This window comes from Carya illinoinensis, chromosome 11 (genome assembly GCF_018687715.1).
Source record: "Carya illinoinensis cultivar Pawnee chromosome 11, C.illinoinensisPawnee_v1, whole genome shotgun sequence".
NCBI classification, from domain to species: domain Eukaryota; kingdom Viridiplantae; phylum Streptophyta; class Magnoliopsida; order Fagales; family Juglandaceae; genus Carya; species Carya illinoinensis.
In genome coordinates this window covers 24,892,612-24,909,829 of record NC_056762.1, presented here as the reverse complement: position 1 = coordinate 24,909,829, position 17,218 = coordinate 24,892,612, and positions in this window count along the sequence as shown.

Below are 17,218 nucleotides of genomic sequence, written 5' to 3'. Positions count from 1 at the left end.
AAGTTTCAATCTCACTTTGATGTCAACCTGTCGGAGTGGATCAGATTTGAGCTTTCTTTAGGCATTTTTTTAGTTTCATATTTAATCCATTTAAAAAAAAAAAGATTTTTTTTGTTGGCTTTTGAATTTTTGTTTTTCTTCGAATTTTAGTTTTTCCAAAAAATTTAAAAACTAAAACTAAATCTATGACCAACTGCTCCTTTTCACTAGGGTTGGCCATGAGCCCGCCTAATCATTTTAAATCTCAAATCTTTGTTTTAAATCTAGCCGGTGATTTTTAAATTGAGCCAAATATTTTAAAAGTCCAAATATATGGTAAATAAATAGATAAATATATATTTTTATAACATATGTATAATATCAGATTGGATTTGGAGTCAGAGTTGGTCCAACGACATCTCTGGCTCTGATTTCAACTGAAAATTTTAAAAAAATCAACTTCAACTCCTTTTTGTTAGAGTCATATTCGAAGTCAAATTTTTACTCAACCCTAATTAGCACCCTTTTTTAGTGCTTTGACACTTTCCTTTCTTGACATGTTCATAGCCAAATTTAGTGTATCCAAGTTTTGTTTAAAAAATTCACTTTGCTTACACAATCTAGAAACATTATCGTGTCAAAGTGGAGGTGGGGGGCTTTAAAATATCAAAAGCTGCAAAAGCATTGTTCATGGTTCAAGAGGTGGACATGTACAAAGCCTTACTTACAAATTACGTTTTAGCCTTGCCAAATCAGTATAATTTAAGAGTATGAGAAGTGGTAGGAGTGAAAGTTTAAACCGAAAAATTGGCTTAGACCGGACCAGTTGGTCCGATTTTTAATCGGTTCGATCTGGAAGTAGTTTCTATATTGTAAAAACCGGCCAGATCCGATCCAGTTTCAGTTATGTGCTTTCCAGGACCAGATCGAACCAGTTCAGAAAATATATATAAATTAAAATTTTAATATTATATAAAATATTTTTTATATATAATATATATATTTTATATATAATTATATATGAAATTTTTATATATAACTATATATCATATATGAAATTATTTTATATTATAATTTATAATATAAAATTTTAATATCAAATATGAACATTTGTAATTTGTTTGATCATATGTTATAAGAGTTATAACATGATATAGTTGACTTAATATGTTAGTATTAATACTTTGATATTAGTATAGTATGATACTATGATATATATGTTGGTATTATACTATGATATTAGCATAATATTATAATTTATAGTAGTAACACTATAATACTATGATATATTAATATATAATATAAATTGATACTTGATTAAAATTAAAAAACCAAACCGAATCAGACAGGAACCGGTAAAATCAGAAATACCAACTTATTAGAGTAACCAGTGTGGAATCAATTCTTGAAAATACAAAACTGGTATAACTAGTTCGGTTCCAAAAATTCTACAAAATAGGACCAAACCGGACCAGTTACATCAAGTGGTAAGTACGAGACATGTGTGGACTAGCAAGACAAGTTAAAGGCAAAAGAGTTATAGCAACATCTATTGTGATGACACATATATCAATCTTGAATAGTAAAAAAGTAACAGCCATATGAGAAAGTTTAAACTTGCAACTTCATACAAAAAGTGGGGTAAACATGAATAAAATAGCCTAGAGTCCTAACACCACTAAAATAGGCCACCATAGGGCACAATAGATAAGATGCAAGTTTTAAACACAGAAGATAGATACAACTTGCATTCAAATTTTAAAAATTCCTTTTTGGTCGAATATGATGCAGTCCTTCTCTTTCATCTCTGAGAGAGTGAGGTGAGAGTTTTATGTATTTTGATACAAAGAATTTGTCTCTTAGTGGGAATTGAGAGTTCAGTTTTCTTTTCTTGTTTCTTTCTTTTATCACTAAGCACGATGGATGAAGATGATTTGTTCAAAATATGGAAAGGTCTTCAATTAACAGAAATGGAGAAGGAAGTGTTTGCATTGCCAAATGGAGTTATTAGAGAATCTAAAGTAAGAGGACAACATTGTCTTCTTTGTTTGATTGTCACTCAGAAGGGAGTCGACAAAGAGGCTTTCAAAAACAAAAACACTTTGGGCCGGTGTCTCTTGCAAGGGCTTATTATCGAAGACTAATGAAAACATGCCACATAAGGGGTTGATGAAGACACAGACATCTCCGCGTTGTAGGGGATCCTTTCCCCCAACCCCCCTCTTTATCTACTCTCTCTATCTCTCTCTCTCTGGTCTACACAAAAAAAATAAAATTTAACCATTACAGTTACGTGGATGAACAATTACGACCCAAAAAAATAAGAAATAAACCATGGGAGAAAAACATAAGATTTCCAAGGAAAATAATGTAATTTTAGAAGAAGATAAAAGAGGGACAAAATCTATAGAACCAAAAAATAAAACAACTGGAAAAAGGGGACAAAGAAGCAAGCAAAACGAAATACCAACAACCTTTTATAAGTTAGTATATGTTGAAAAATAAAAACTGGATGTACTTCATTTTCTTATCGTCACCATCATCATCCGATCAAGCACCAAGCACGAGAGAGAGAGAGAGAGAGAGAGAGAGAGAGAGAGAGAGAGAGAGAGAGAGAGAGAGAGAGAGAGAGAGAGAGAGAGAGAGAGAGAGAGAGAGAGAGAGAGAGAGAGAGAGAGAGAGAGAGAGAAATGGAAGCTTTTTATACTAGTTCAAATAATCAAAGAGATACTGCACCAATGCTCTATGTAAGGAAACATTTGCCTAATTCCTCAGTTCTTCTTGGTAATATGATGATGTATATGTTATTCTCTTGTAAAATGGAAGCTTTTTATACTAGTTCATTGTTTTCTGATAATAAACCCTTGTAGGAGACACCGGTTATAAGTTATTCTCTTTCAAGAATACAATGTCACAAGTTTGGATATTGGATGACTGGGTATCTTTCAAAGAAGTGAGAGATCATAGGTTTCTGATTGATTTTCAATATCAATTGGACATGGAAAAAGTCATGCAAGGAAGGCCATGATTCTTTGACAAAAGCATTGTTGCTATTCAAGCTTTTGATGGAAGCATACCCTCAAATGAAATTTCATTCACTCACGAACCTTTTTGGGTGCAAGTTCATAACCTCCCACTATGTGAAATGAACCAGGATGTAGGGAAGCGAATTGGATCCATAATAGGGAAGGTGTTGTCTATTGATGTGGATAAGGAAAGATGGGGATGGGGTAAATGTCTGCGAGTTCAAGTTGAAGTCAATCTATTCAAACCACTGGTCTGAGGCAAGAGGCAAGAGAATAACAGTGGGGGAGAAGAATGCTTGGATCTCTTTCAAGTATGAAAGGTTGCAATCCTTTTACTTTTCGGTGTGGAGTGATAAAACATAAAGGGAGAAGTTGTTCTGGGCAATCATGTGAGGCTCATTTGATGGAGAACCCTCAGATGCAATATGGCTTAGAGCTTAACCTATGAATTCAAATTTGTTTGGCATTAAGAAGTATGGAGGCAAGTCGAAATCAGTTCACCAGCAACAACACCAGTCCAACAAGGGTGGAAGCATGAAGGATTAGGCTTTAAAAAATAGAATGGAAGATTAGGAGGAGGGTTTTAAGGCACTCTTTGAGGCGGCTTCTAAGGAGATATCGGGTAATTTGAATTTTGAATTTCCTAAATCTATAGCTGATAATTTAGATGTTGACAATTTTCAAATGGAATGTAGCCTAGATAATATGGATCATTTATATATGGAAGATAACATTCCTTAAATCTTGGAGGAAGTGAGAGGGTGTGAAGGACTTGTTCTAACATCAGCTAAGGGTAGTAAAGGGGTGAAAGCATAGGTGCAAACAGATCAACATTGAGAAGCAACAAACATGCCTAGCAAGAGTGGGAGGAAACCTTCTTGGAAAAGAAGAGCTAGAGAATCCTCTATTTCTAACATGGCCAACTCGATTACATTTTTGGATGGAAGGAAAAGAATAGGTGACAGTTTGACTAAAGAAGTAGAATTACTAGTGACAAAGAAAATAAAGGTAGGAAGTTGTATGAAGATATCCATAAACAAGGATAAAGTGGTGGTGGCTGCACCACCAGCCAAGAATTGCCTAAATTAGAATTGTTAGGGGCTTGAGAACCCCTAGACAATTCATGAACTTCACCTTCGGGTGAAAACTAAGAGCCCACATTTTGTTTTCCTTATGGAAACAAAATGTAGAAGGAATAAGGTGGAGTCTATGAGGAATGAGTTGGGATATGATTGTAGTATTGTGGTGGACAATAGGGGTTTCAATGGAGGGTTAGCTTTATTTTGCCGTAGCACAAGCAATGTTAGCCTAAACTCATACTCTGAAATTCATATTGCCATTATAGTTTCAATAGAAGATGTTGGAAAGCAGATTTTTCTCACAGGATTCTATGAAAAACCAAACACTGCTCTTAGAGAGGAGAGTTGGAGGCTACTTAAACAGATCAAACCTAGTGAGGAATTGGCTTGGATCTGTGTGGGGGGTTTAATGAAATCCTTCATCAGCATGAAAAGCATGGAGCAGCCATAAGCCCTTATTAGCAAATGAAAAATTTTAGAATAGCAGTAAAGGAATGGTGGGTTGAGTGATTTGGGATTCAAAGGAAGCAAGTTCACTTGGTCCAATAATAGAGGAGGAAACTTGTTCACAAAAGAGAGATTGGATAGGGCTTTTGGGAATAATTCATTAGCAAGTTTCTTTGAATGCATTATTGTTTTCATTCTCCCTACTCAAACTTCAGACCATAGTCCACTATTTGTTGAATTGAGCGAGAGCAGGTATGAAGGTTTTAATAGAGATAATCCTTTTAGATATGAGCTGAGTTTAGATAAAATGAGGAATGTAAGAAAATTGTTGAAGACAGTTGGAAGAAATCAACTTTGTTTCCTTTTAGGTTGATGGTAGTCACAAAAGGTCTCAAAAACTGTAAAGACTCATAGATCAAGTGGTATAAAAAGGATGCAAATAATGGAAAGGTAGCCATTCTTGAAATAGTATAGCCTTTTTCATTTTGAATTTTCTTGCATAACTTGGTAAATGCATTATGTGCCTTATCTTTATGAGTAAGAAATATGACCCAAGTATATTTAGAGAAATTATCAACAATAACAAATACATAATATTTTCCTCCTAAACTTGCAACTCTATTTGGTCCAAAAAGATCCATGTGTATCAGTTGCAATGATCTAGTAGTGGAAATATATTTTTTTAATTTTAAAAGAAGTTTTTGTTTGTTTACTAAATTGGTATGTATCACAAATTTTATTTTTAAGAAAATTTATTTTTGGTAAACCTCTCACAAGATCATTTTTTGAAAGTTTGGAAATAAGTTTCATATTGGCATGACCTAGTCTTCTACACCATAGCCAACTAGTTTAATTTTGAACTGAAAAACAAATAGCATCTTGTGAGGTAATTTCTTCAAAATCAATTGTATAAACGATATTGCTTCTAAAAGCAATAAAACAAATATTACAATCATGATTATTTAAAATAATGCACTTATCCATTTTGAAAGTAACTATAAATCCTTTATCACATAATTGATTTATACTCAAAAGATTATGTTTTAGACTTTCAACAAGTAGACATCTTCAATTATGAGAGAAGATTCATTGCTAATTTTACATATTCCCACGATCTTCCCTTTTGAGTTGTCTCCAAATGTCACGTGCCCTTCTTCTTTAGATATAAGATCAAAGAAGTTAGTCTTGTCTCTCGCCATGTGTCTTGAATATCCACTATCTAAAAACCATTTGTTTTTGTTTGTGGAGAACTTCATACATACCTATAAAAACAATTAAAATGATTTTTCTTGGTACCCAAATTCTTTGGGTCATTTATTTAATAGTATTAGAATAAACAAGATTTTTAGGTACCCATATAGTCCTAATAGTCATTGTATGCTTTCTTCTAATAGGATAAGCATGATACTTATGAACATTTCTATTACAAAACTTACAAATAGCATGTGGCATATATGAAAAATTTGAGTGATTATAATAGTATTTTTTTTTTACAAAATTATTTTTATGAAAAGAATTTTGAATATTGGATTTTGATGTAGAAGGATTATTAAAAAAGCTTTTATAATGTTTGTATTTTTGTTTTGGCATATATCCCAAGTATGCCTTGTCAAAAACACATCTTTGACTACTAAGAAGTTTTTCAAAATTTCTTTTTCCATACGTAAAGTTTTCAACAATATTTTTTAAATCAGCTTTCTTCTTCTTCAACTCAAGATTTTCATATTTTAAAATGATGCTTTCTTTTCTTAAAAGATCAATTTCGTTTGTTAAAGAAGAAATTTTCATTTTCAAAGTAATATACTTGATACCCAATTTTTCAAGTTCCTCATATACCTTTTCTAAAATATTTTACAATTATTCATATGAATCATCTTCAATATTATCAAGATTTATTACCTCAATGTCATATTTAGCCATAAGACAAAGATTTGTTGATTTTCCATTACTTGCTTCACTATTTGAGCTACTTGAATCATCATCCCATGTACCTTTCATTGCTTTCTTACCATTGTTTCGATCTTTCTTTAGTAGAGGACAATCTGGTTTAATATGACCAGACTTATTGCATTTATAACAAATTAAAGTGTCATTTTTACCTGAATCTTTCTTGGAAAACTTTTTGAAGGATTTCCTCAAAAGAGTTTTATTTTTCTTTAAGAACCTCTGAATTCTTCTTGTTATCATCACAACTTTTTTATTTTTGTCGTCATTTTTTTCATCTTCATCACTTTCACTTTCATGAGGAACAGCTTTAAGTGCCAAGCTCTTCTTTGGCTTTCCTTCTTCTTCTCTTCTTTTCAATGTGTACTCATGGGTGATAAGTGACCTGATGAGTTCATTCACTTCAAGCTTTTTGAGATCTCTAGTTTCAAGAATCGCTGTCACTTTTGATTCCCAGCGTTTTGATAGAGGGTTAAGAATTTTTCTTACTATCTCTACCTTGGAATAAATTTTGTCAAGCTGTTTATGATGTTAGTAAAACGAGTATGCATACTAAAAATAGATTCATTTTAAACATTTCATATTCATGAGTAAGAATATAAATTTTTGATTCCTTGACTTGCGAAATTCCTTCATAAGTAACTTTCAGGTTATCCCAAATTTCTTTTGCCGTAGTACAAGTCATTATTCTATTAAACTCATTTCCATTGAGAGTATTAAATAATAAATTTATAACAGTTAAATTCAAAGTATAAAGTCCATCGTCTTCATGATCAAACTCTTCTTCTTCCTTTTTGACCTTTATTCCATCAATCACTTTTGTTGGAATATAAGGTCCATTTACAATGCATTTCTAGATTTCTTGACCTTGAGCCTAAAGGAATATTCACATTCTAACTTTTCAGAATGAGTAATTGTCTCTACAAAAGAGTGGAAGCCGACTGTTAGATTAATATTCACCAAATAAAACTGCAATGTTAGCCATAAGATCTCAACTCAAAAGATAGTTAATCTTATAACAGAACTCTTGCTTAATACCAATTGTTATCCAGATGACTAATATAAGAAGGGGGTGAATTGACTTGTATTTAAAAAAAATAAAAATTATAAATCAAATATACAATATAAAATATAAACAAAATATGAAATAACAATAAATATAAATAGTAAGGGTAAGAGAGAAACAAACTCAGTATATTAACGAGGTTCGCCCCCACTGCCTACGTCATCGCCTTAAGCTACCCCATGAGGATCCCCAAATTTACTATTCAACCTCCTTTAGGTGGAGATAGAAACGTATCACACCTTTGAATAACACCGCTACAAAAGATCTATGTAAAACACCCTTTACACTTACAATCACCTTATACGTGGTGATTCAACTATTTCCTATGTAGAACACTTTTTACACGCACAAGGGTTTACTAATACAAGAGCTAATAGTGGGTAGGTTATCAGAAAATACTCCTCAATGAGTGAAATAAGAACAATACAGTGCAAACTATATATCTCTCAAAATGAATAAGGATTAAAGCTCAATGCTTAGAGAAGAGAGAATGGAAGTTTTGAATGAATGTTGTATGCTCTTGATGTTGTAAATGTGAAACTCTCAAATGATCTATTTATAGGCATATGAGACTTCATATTCAAATTTAAAAAGATTCATATGTCAAAGACAACATCATTTATTTTTTCAAAAAATTCAAATAAAAGGTTCTTCTTTTTCAATTGTCAAAACCAACATCATTCGTTTTTCAAAAACTCCAAACCTAATCTTTTACTTTTGACATATGACAAAAGCAACACACTTTACTTTTCAAAAAATTCAAATCTAATCTTTTTACTTTTTGCATATGACAAAAGGAGTACACTTTACTTTTCAAACAATTCAAACCTAATCTTTTTACGTTTTGCATATGACAAAAAGAGCACACTTTACTTTTCAAAATTTTCAAACAAAAATATCTACTTTTTGCATAAGTCAAAAAAAGTATCAATCACTTTTGAAAATATTCAAATAAAACATGCACATGTGAAAGATGACAATCAATCATTTTTCAAAATTTTCAAATTTAATTTTCAAAATATTCACACATATGTGGAAAATGTATTTTAATGCTTTATGATAAAATATTAATTTTGAACTTTAATCCTAATTTCAAATTTTTAAGAGATTTACAACATTACTCTATGACTTTAATGTGAACTTATTCCCTTCTTACTCATGCTTGGTTCCTTAATGTGCTTGACTCCATTCTGTAGACAATTTGAGCTTGAGATTTGAATTCATTTGTTATCATCAAAATCCATGTATAGATATATAATTATATAAAACTTAAAACCTTGAATTCAACAAGACTAATTCCATTAAGACTTTTGAGAGGGATGATGGGTCTATTGCTAATTCCTCAGAGGAAATTGTAGGATTGTTTTTACATTACTATCAGGATTTGTTTTCCTCTTAAAATCCTGTTAATATAGCAGATTGCCTCAGGGCATTAAAGACTAAATTCACAGGAGACATGAACTTTCTCTTGATTAAGACCTTCTCAACTTATGAATTTAAGGAAGTAGTTTTTTAGATGAACCCACTCAATTCACCAGGCCAGATGGTTTCTCTATAGGTTTCTATCAAACTCATTGGGGAATAGTTGGTAAGGAGGTATGTGGATCTGGCCTGGACTTTCTTAACTCAGGTGGTGATATCAAGCACATAAATGAGACTCATATTTTTCTCATCCCAAAGAAGAAGAATGCATAAAAGGTTGCTTATTTCAGGCCAATATCCCTATGCAATGTTCTTTATAAGATAATATCAAAAGTGTTGGCCAATTGATTGAAATGAGTACTGCAAGAGGTAATATCTCTCACTTAGAGTGCTTTTGTTCTTGGGAGATTAATAATGGATAATATCATTGTTGCATATGAAGCCATGCACTCAATGGACAAGAGTTTCAAAGGAAAATTTGGTTTTATGGCTTTAAAGTTTGATATAAGTAAGGCTTATGATATGGTGGAGTGAGAGTTCTTACATGCTGTGATGACTAAGATGGGTTTTCACTCAAAGTGGATCAATCGAATCATGAGATGCATCAACTCAGTTTCTTACTCTATTCTTATTAATGGCTCGCCACAAACTACCTTCCAAGTCACAAGGGGTATTAGGCAGGGTACCTTACCTGTTTATATTTTACTTCAAAGCCTTGAGTCACTACAACAGAAGTTGTCTTTTGGGATGGATTTTTTCGTCCCAAATGATAGTGATTTTGTCCCAAAATATATTTTGGGACGGAAAAAAAATCGTCCCAAGGTCGTTCTAACAACAGTGTCCCAAAAGATATATTGAAGGAAACTGTTCAAACCCTTTCGAATAGGGAATTTTGTTTCTCACGATTGAAGTTTGTCCTAGAATATAGTTCAAATGTTTGAAATTTTTCGTTAGAACACCTAATTAGTTTGAATGATTCATTCATAAATGTTGAATGATTTCAAAATATGTTCGAACAAAAATACATGAGAAAACGTTCAAACAACAAAATAAATTTGGCTGTTTGAACGGTATATGGATATATTGAATGGTAGAACCATTCGAACGGTAAGAAGTAATGTTTGAATGATATGAAAATAAATTAGATTATATTATACCGTATGAACTTTTGGATGGTTTTATAATTGGTGTTTGAACGGTGGATATTTTAGTTAAATCCAATAATAAAAAAAACTAAATAGATATTCATGATATTTGAAAGTATACGTTACAAGTTGTTCAATACTCACAAAAGTTTTATACTAAGTGCAAAGTAAATAAATAAAACAATATTAGCATTCTTCGTACATAAATAGATCCTAACATCTGTACATATAATGTAAATCAGTTACTTGGAGGCCTATACTATTGCATAAGCTTTTTGCATTTGGAGTTGTATCTCTCTCTTGAACTCTTCTTGTTATTCTTCATATTGTTTCATGTGCATCTCCATGTCTCTTTATTTTGCCTATTAAGCCTCTAATTCATACTATCTTATAGTTAATTCTTTAATCTTGGAATTCACATTTTACATAGCTACCCAAATCTCTCAAATATTCCGAACGTTAGCCCAGAACTTGTGTAAAAATGTCGATCACTTGTTGTGAAATTTTAATTTGACGTAGATTCAGTATGTAGTGTAACCATTTTTTCCTTCACATAAGATAAAGAATTAATATCATCATAAATATCCTAATATATTTAATTAAAATATATTATAATACTTACATAATTTTCACCGACATTGGGATGAGTCCACTCTCCATTACAATCAATATGTGTATTTTAATTTAAAAATTAAGTATTTTAATTTAAATCACAATATTATTAATTTAAATATTAAGGATTTAAGTATTACTAAGTCTTAAGCATCTGTATTTTAATTTAAAGATTAAATATTTTAATTTAAATCACAATATTATTAATTTAAATATTATTAAGTCTTAACTATTTTTATTTTAATTTAAAGATTAAGTATTATTATTTTTATTTAGTTATTAAGTATTAAGTATTACTTAATTATACTTGTATAGCTATTTTAATTGGTTGATTAAATATTAAGTATACTGACACCCCGTTTTTACGTGTATTTTTACTGAAGAAATATTTTAATTTAATTAATATAATAGTTCCTTTATTTTAAATTATTAGATTTTAATTGAATTTTAATTGCTATTGAATTTAAATTGCTGTTTAATTTATTTTAGCTTGTCTTTGGATTTAAAATTAAATAATTTGTTTTTACTAGTTATTTATTATATTTTAGCTTTACGTTGTGTTTAAAATATTTTCTTAGTTTTATTGTTTTTAAACTTATTTTCGTTGGATCAGTTGTTGGACTCCAGAGGTGAGGATTGGACCTCATTTCTTTTCCTCCATCTTTTCTTTTCTCTTTTCCCTTTTCTTTTTTCTCTTTTCTTTCTTTTTCCCTTTCTTTTTCTCTCCCTTCCCCCGCTGTTTCCCCCTCCCCTGTGCGGATTCTCTCTCTCTCTCTCTCTCTCTCTCTCTCTCTCTCTCTCTCTCTCTCTCTCTCTCTCTCTCTCTCTCTCTCTCTCTATACCCATTTCGCCCGTTTTATCTCTCCACCCTGTGCCGCCGCTCGCCGGCGACGTGGCCCACACCACCACCACTAAAATCTTCCCCTCCCTTCGGTGAATTACCCCACCAAGTTTCATCCCTAACCGTGCCGCTGTTTAGCCGGAAAAAGCCCATCAAGCCGCGGCGTCAAAGTGCTTCAGTGTCGTCTTCGCTCCACCTCCGGCCACCACCTCTTCACCACTTCATCACCGACTCCTTGCCATCCTAACCCACCCATTTCCTGCCTCGATCCGTCGCCGGAGTAGCTCCCACGAGCTAGTTTCCGATTTGGGCGTTTAAGCCCTTCCTCCACCATTTTCGCCGCCACCCATGGCCAAACTCCACTTCCTTTAGCTTCATAAACATCCCTAGACCATTCCCTATCAATTTCGAGCTTTAGTTTGTCCCCGTTCAAAAGTGGGTATTTTACAACCCACGGCCACAGTGAAATTTCACTGTTATGTTGCTTTTCCTTCATCGTTTGCTGCCCGCTGATCCTTCAAAAATTAATATATAGCGCTGTAAGTATTTTTCAAACTTCGTTTTAGATTTAAATATATTATTGCCTTTACAATAATTATTTGTGATCTGTTTGGTTATTCCGGACTAAGTCCGAGGAGTCGGGGGTTGGTTGGATTTGAGGACGGAGTTGTTTGTTGGTTGTTTTGGATGTTTGGAAAGTATTGGTAAATTGTGTAATTTTATTGGAATTGCATTGTGCACGCATATGCATGTGGTAATTATTGATAACTGGGTTTTCATGAGTTAAAATGGATTTTGGGTGCGTGTGTATCACAACCCCAATGCCGAGATGGGGTATTATCTCGATAGAGCTCTTTTGGTTACTCGGGAGTGTAATATACTGAGTGACGTCCCCTGAGTTGTCGCTGGGCGACAACATGAGCGGGGGCTAGAGGATGCTTGGCTACGAATGCGCCGGGCGCGGAACTGGGCATCGCTCTACGCACCGACTCCGTGGCCGTTCGCTGGCGAGGGTTAGAGGATGCTTGGCTACGAACACGAGGGGCGCGGAACTAGGCATCGCTCGTTTAGGTGTCACATGCGTGGTTGTTACCTGCGGTGTGGTACATGAGCCAGGGTGTGTGGATGACCCCTAGGGGAGGTCATGGTGCATACAGATTAATTGGTTAATGGTTTGAGTTAGATATGGGCCAAATGTGACTTTTGGCGGGATATTTGAAAAGGTTATATTTTTGGGCCAAATGGGATTTTGGCGTGTGTGTGGAAAAATATGTTGTTTTTGGGACATGTGCATTGGGCATACTTCATGCATATTGTTTTGGTTGTAATATGTTTTTATCTTGCGTCGTTTGGATTATTACTTACCTACGGCACAATTTTTGGTATCGTAGATTTTGGTGCAGATGTAGATAACGAGGAGGCTGAGCCCGAGGAGACAGCTCCGCCGGAGGAGTATTTTGGAGTGCTTTTTATATATTACATTCATCATTGTTTTTATTAGTATGTATTTGGATTTGAGATGTTGAACATGTAATATTTTATTTACGCTTGTTTTAAACTGGTTTGTAGTTAAACAAAAAAAAAATTCTGGTACTTAGTTATATGACTTTATTAATCCGTTGCGTGTTTTTATTTGTACACATTGCTTGTGCACACACTTTTGGCACTTGGCGATAGGATGTGTGACCGTGTTATCATCGTCCCGACGTCTCGATTTCCACGTGGCCGTACGTGGGAGTTGGGGGCGTCACAAGTATTTTTATTTTTATTTAGTTATTAAATATTAAGTATTATTACGTATTAATACTACTTATCATATATTATATATATATTTTTAATAGTTTAAGTGTTTTTAAAATATTATTAATAATCATTATGGACAACCATTCTTATATATTCTTGAATCTAATTGTAAATACATTAATGTACGAAGTATAAGTTCTATATAAAATATGTTTTACATATTATGCAACTATACATTCGAACGGCATTAAATAACGTTTAAACGGAACATAAGCGTTTGAACAGTACTAATGACCCTTTTGAACGGTGGAATCCAGACTCTAGACATCTTCAAGAATAGAGAACACATTAATCATGAACAAACTAAAAAACAAACAGCAATATCAAGAACAAACACATTTTCAACGTTGCACAATATCATACTCAAATGAAAATGAGTGAATAAATAGCATACCTAGGTTGAAGGAGATGAAAAATCAATGGGAGAATAAGGACCACAAGATCCCCAAAAATCAGTGAAAATAGACAATTAATCTGAGAATAATGCTTGAGTGAGATGAAAATGAATGATTTTGGGGCTTATATGTGAGGACTCTTTAATAAACTTGGGATGGAGCTGCTATGTGGGTGGCTACCGGCTCTTTTTTTTTTTTTTTTTTTTTTTTTTTTTTTTTTTAAAGAATGATTTGGGGGCTGGATTGAGGGAGAATGGCCCTAGATTGAAGGGTAGATGTGTGATGACCCCTTTTTACGTGTATTTTCACTGAATGTGTGTTTTTAATTTAATTAATATATTAGTTCTTTTATTTTAAATTATTGTATTTTAAATTAGTTTTTATTTTATTTTATTTGATGTGGTGTTTACTTTATTTTAGTTGTTTTATGTTTTTAAAATCGTTTTCGGCGGATCAGTTTTCGGATTCCGAAAGTGAGGACTGGACCTCATTTCCTTTCTCTCATGTTTTCTTTTTTCCTTTTTCCTTTTTCTTTTCTTTTTCTTTCCCTTTTTCCTTTTTCTTTCTTTTTCTTTTTTTTCTTCTTCTTCTTTCTTCTTCTTCTCCCGTGCACCCGTTTCTCTCTCTTCCCTCTCCCCTTCGTCGTTCGGCCCAATCGCCTAGACCTGCCGCTCGCCGGCGACGTGGCCTGTACCACCCCCACCAAAATCTCCCCCTCAGGCCGGTGACCACCCCCACCAAATATCTCCCCCATCCGGCCAGCCGTTAGCCTCCTACACCCCATCTAAGCTGCACGGCTTTTTGCCGTTTCCGGCACCGTCGCTCCACCTCTGACCAACACCTCTTCACAGCTTCTTCCTTTACCTCTTGCCGACCTAACCCACCTAATTTTGACCCGAATCCGTTGCCGGAGCAGCTCCCACGAGCTCAACTCTGTTCAGCCCATTTTTGGCATTCCACCACCACCCATGGCCAAAGCTCACTTCCTTTATCTTCATAAACACCTCTAGACCATTCCCTATCAATTTTGTGTCTTGGTTTGTCCCCGTTCAAAAGTGGGTAATTTATTACCCACCGCCACAGTGTAAAATACACTGTTACATTGTTTTTTCTCCGCCGTTTGTAACGCTGCGAGCTTTCAAAAAATACCTTATAGCGCTATAAGTATTTTTCAAACTCTACTTTTAGATTTAAATATATTTTTCTCTTACAATAATTTATCTGGTTGGTTGGTTGATTCTGGACTGAGTCCGAGGAATTCGGGGGTCGGATGGATTGAGGACGGAGTTGCTTGATTTGTTGATTTGTGATTGGTTGGTTGGTTTGTGCCTTGAGATTTCATTTACATGTTGCATGCACGTGCATTTTATTTAAATTGAGAAAATCCTGTTTTTATTGACGTAAATAGATTTTCAGGTACGTGTGTCTCATGAGCCCAAGCCGGGATGGGTTATTATCTCAGTGGAGCTTCTCTGTTTACTCGGGAGCGTAATATACTGAATGATGTCCCCTGAGTTGTTGCTGGGCGACAACGGGAGCGGGCGGGATGGTAATGCTCTACGTACCGACTCTGTCGTCCTTCGCTGGCGAGGGCTAAAGGATGATTGGCTACGAACACGCGGGGCGCAGAACTGAGCATTGCTCGTTTAGTTGTCACACGCGTGGTCGTTACCTGCGGTGTGGCATAGGAGCCAGGGTGTGCGGATGACCCCTAGGGGAGGTCATGGTGCATACGGATTAATTGGTTTTTGGATATGAGGTGGATTTGGGCCAAATGAGACTTTTGACGAGATTTGGAAAATAATATGTTTTTGGGGTCAAATGAGATTTTTGGCTTGCATGGAAAAATATGGTTTTACGGGTCATGTGCATTGGCTTTTCTTTCATGCATATTGTTTGAGTTTTATATGTTTTTATCTAGTGGTGTTTGGATTTTATTTACCTGCGGCACCATTTCTGGTACCGTAGATTTTTGGTGCAGAGATCAAAGAGGAGGATGAGACTGAGCCCGAGGATGCGGCTCCGTTGGAGTATTGAGTGGAAGTTAATGTCTTGTTGTTGGATTTGTATAATATTTGTAGTTTGTAATATTTTAATATGTATGTTTTGAACAGCTTTGTATTAAACTAATGAAAATTCTGGTACTTAGTTTATGACTTTGCTATCCGCTGCGTGTTTTTTCGTGCACTTTTGTTGCTTATACACACACTTGGCACTCGTCGATAGGGTGGTGACCCGTGATGTCACCATCCGGACGTCTCGATTTTCCCGTGTCCATGCTTGGGGATTTGGGGGCGTCACAAGAGGGACTGCCGTGAAGGAGAGAGGGGCTAGGTCTCCATGGAAACGTTGAAATGAGTGTGGCGTCGTGAGGTTCTGCAAATATTTGCGTAAAATTTACCATTTGTGGACGTGAAAACTCTCAAGCGCCAAACATTTCCTACTTGACATTTCACATTCGAACGGTTACATAGTAGAGTTCAAACGGTAATATACTTCTCATTGATTGGCGAGATACATTCCCCCTTTGGTTTTAGGAGGTGCCAAAATCATCACTACCGTTCGAACTTTAAACTATTGTTCGAATGACTTAACGAAGTTCAAACAATTATTATTAACCATTTGAACGTACTTTGGTAAATGTTTAATTATATTTTTTTTATACTATACCTTTAAGTAAAAGAACAACATTAATATATATAGACATATTAGATGATACTATAGTTAAGTAACATAGTAGTAGCAATTTTAAGTCTTATGTTTGATCATATATATTATATTATAGTAAAGTATTAATGAATATATAGTATCATATATATAGTAACATATTTAGTAATATATACTAACATATATGTAGTAATATAAATAGCATCATAGATAGTGTCATCTAATTATTATGTATTAACATATGTGTAGTAATATTATACATAGTATCATATATAGTGTCATCTAATATCTACTAACATATACAAAGTAATATACATAGTATCATATATAGTATCATCTAATTATTATGTCCTATATATGTAATACCCTAGTCTTACTACGTGAGTCTTTACGTCATTTTATTTTAATCTTTAAGTTAAATATTTTCATGTAAAGATTTTATTAGTTTATTAAATCAATTTATTTTATTTTAAGATGTGTGTGTTTTTTTTATTTTATGTGAATTATTAAAATGAGATGAGAGCATATTTTTATATCCTTAATATACTTTCTTTTAAGTCCTTCACTTTGAATTAATTATGAATTGGCTCCTTTGAACTTACACCCTTGGATTGAGGTAAGTGTAAGATTTATCTTCTTAGGCTTAATCTAGGACATCCAACATGCACCTCATGAAGATAAGCTTTGACCACTTTTCATTTCTTAAGGAGCTTCCGTTGGTTAAAGGGTCAAAAGACTTGTAAGTCTTCTCACTTCTTCAAGCCATCGTACAACATCATTTCCTCTCCTTCT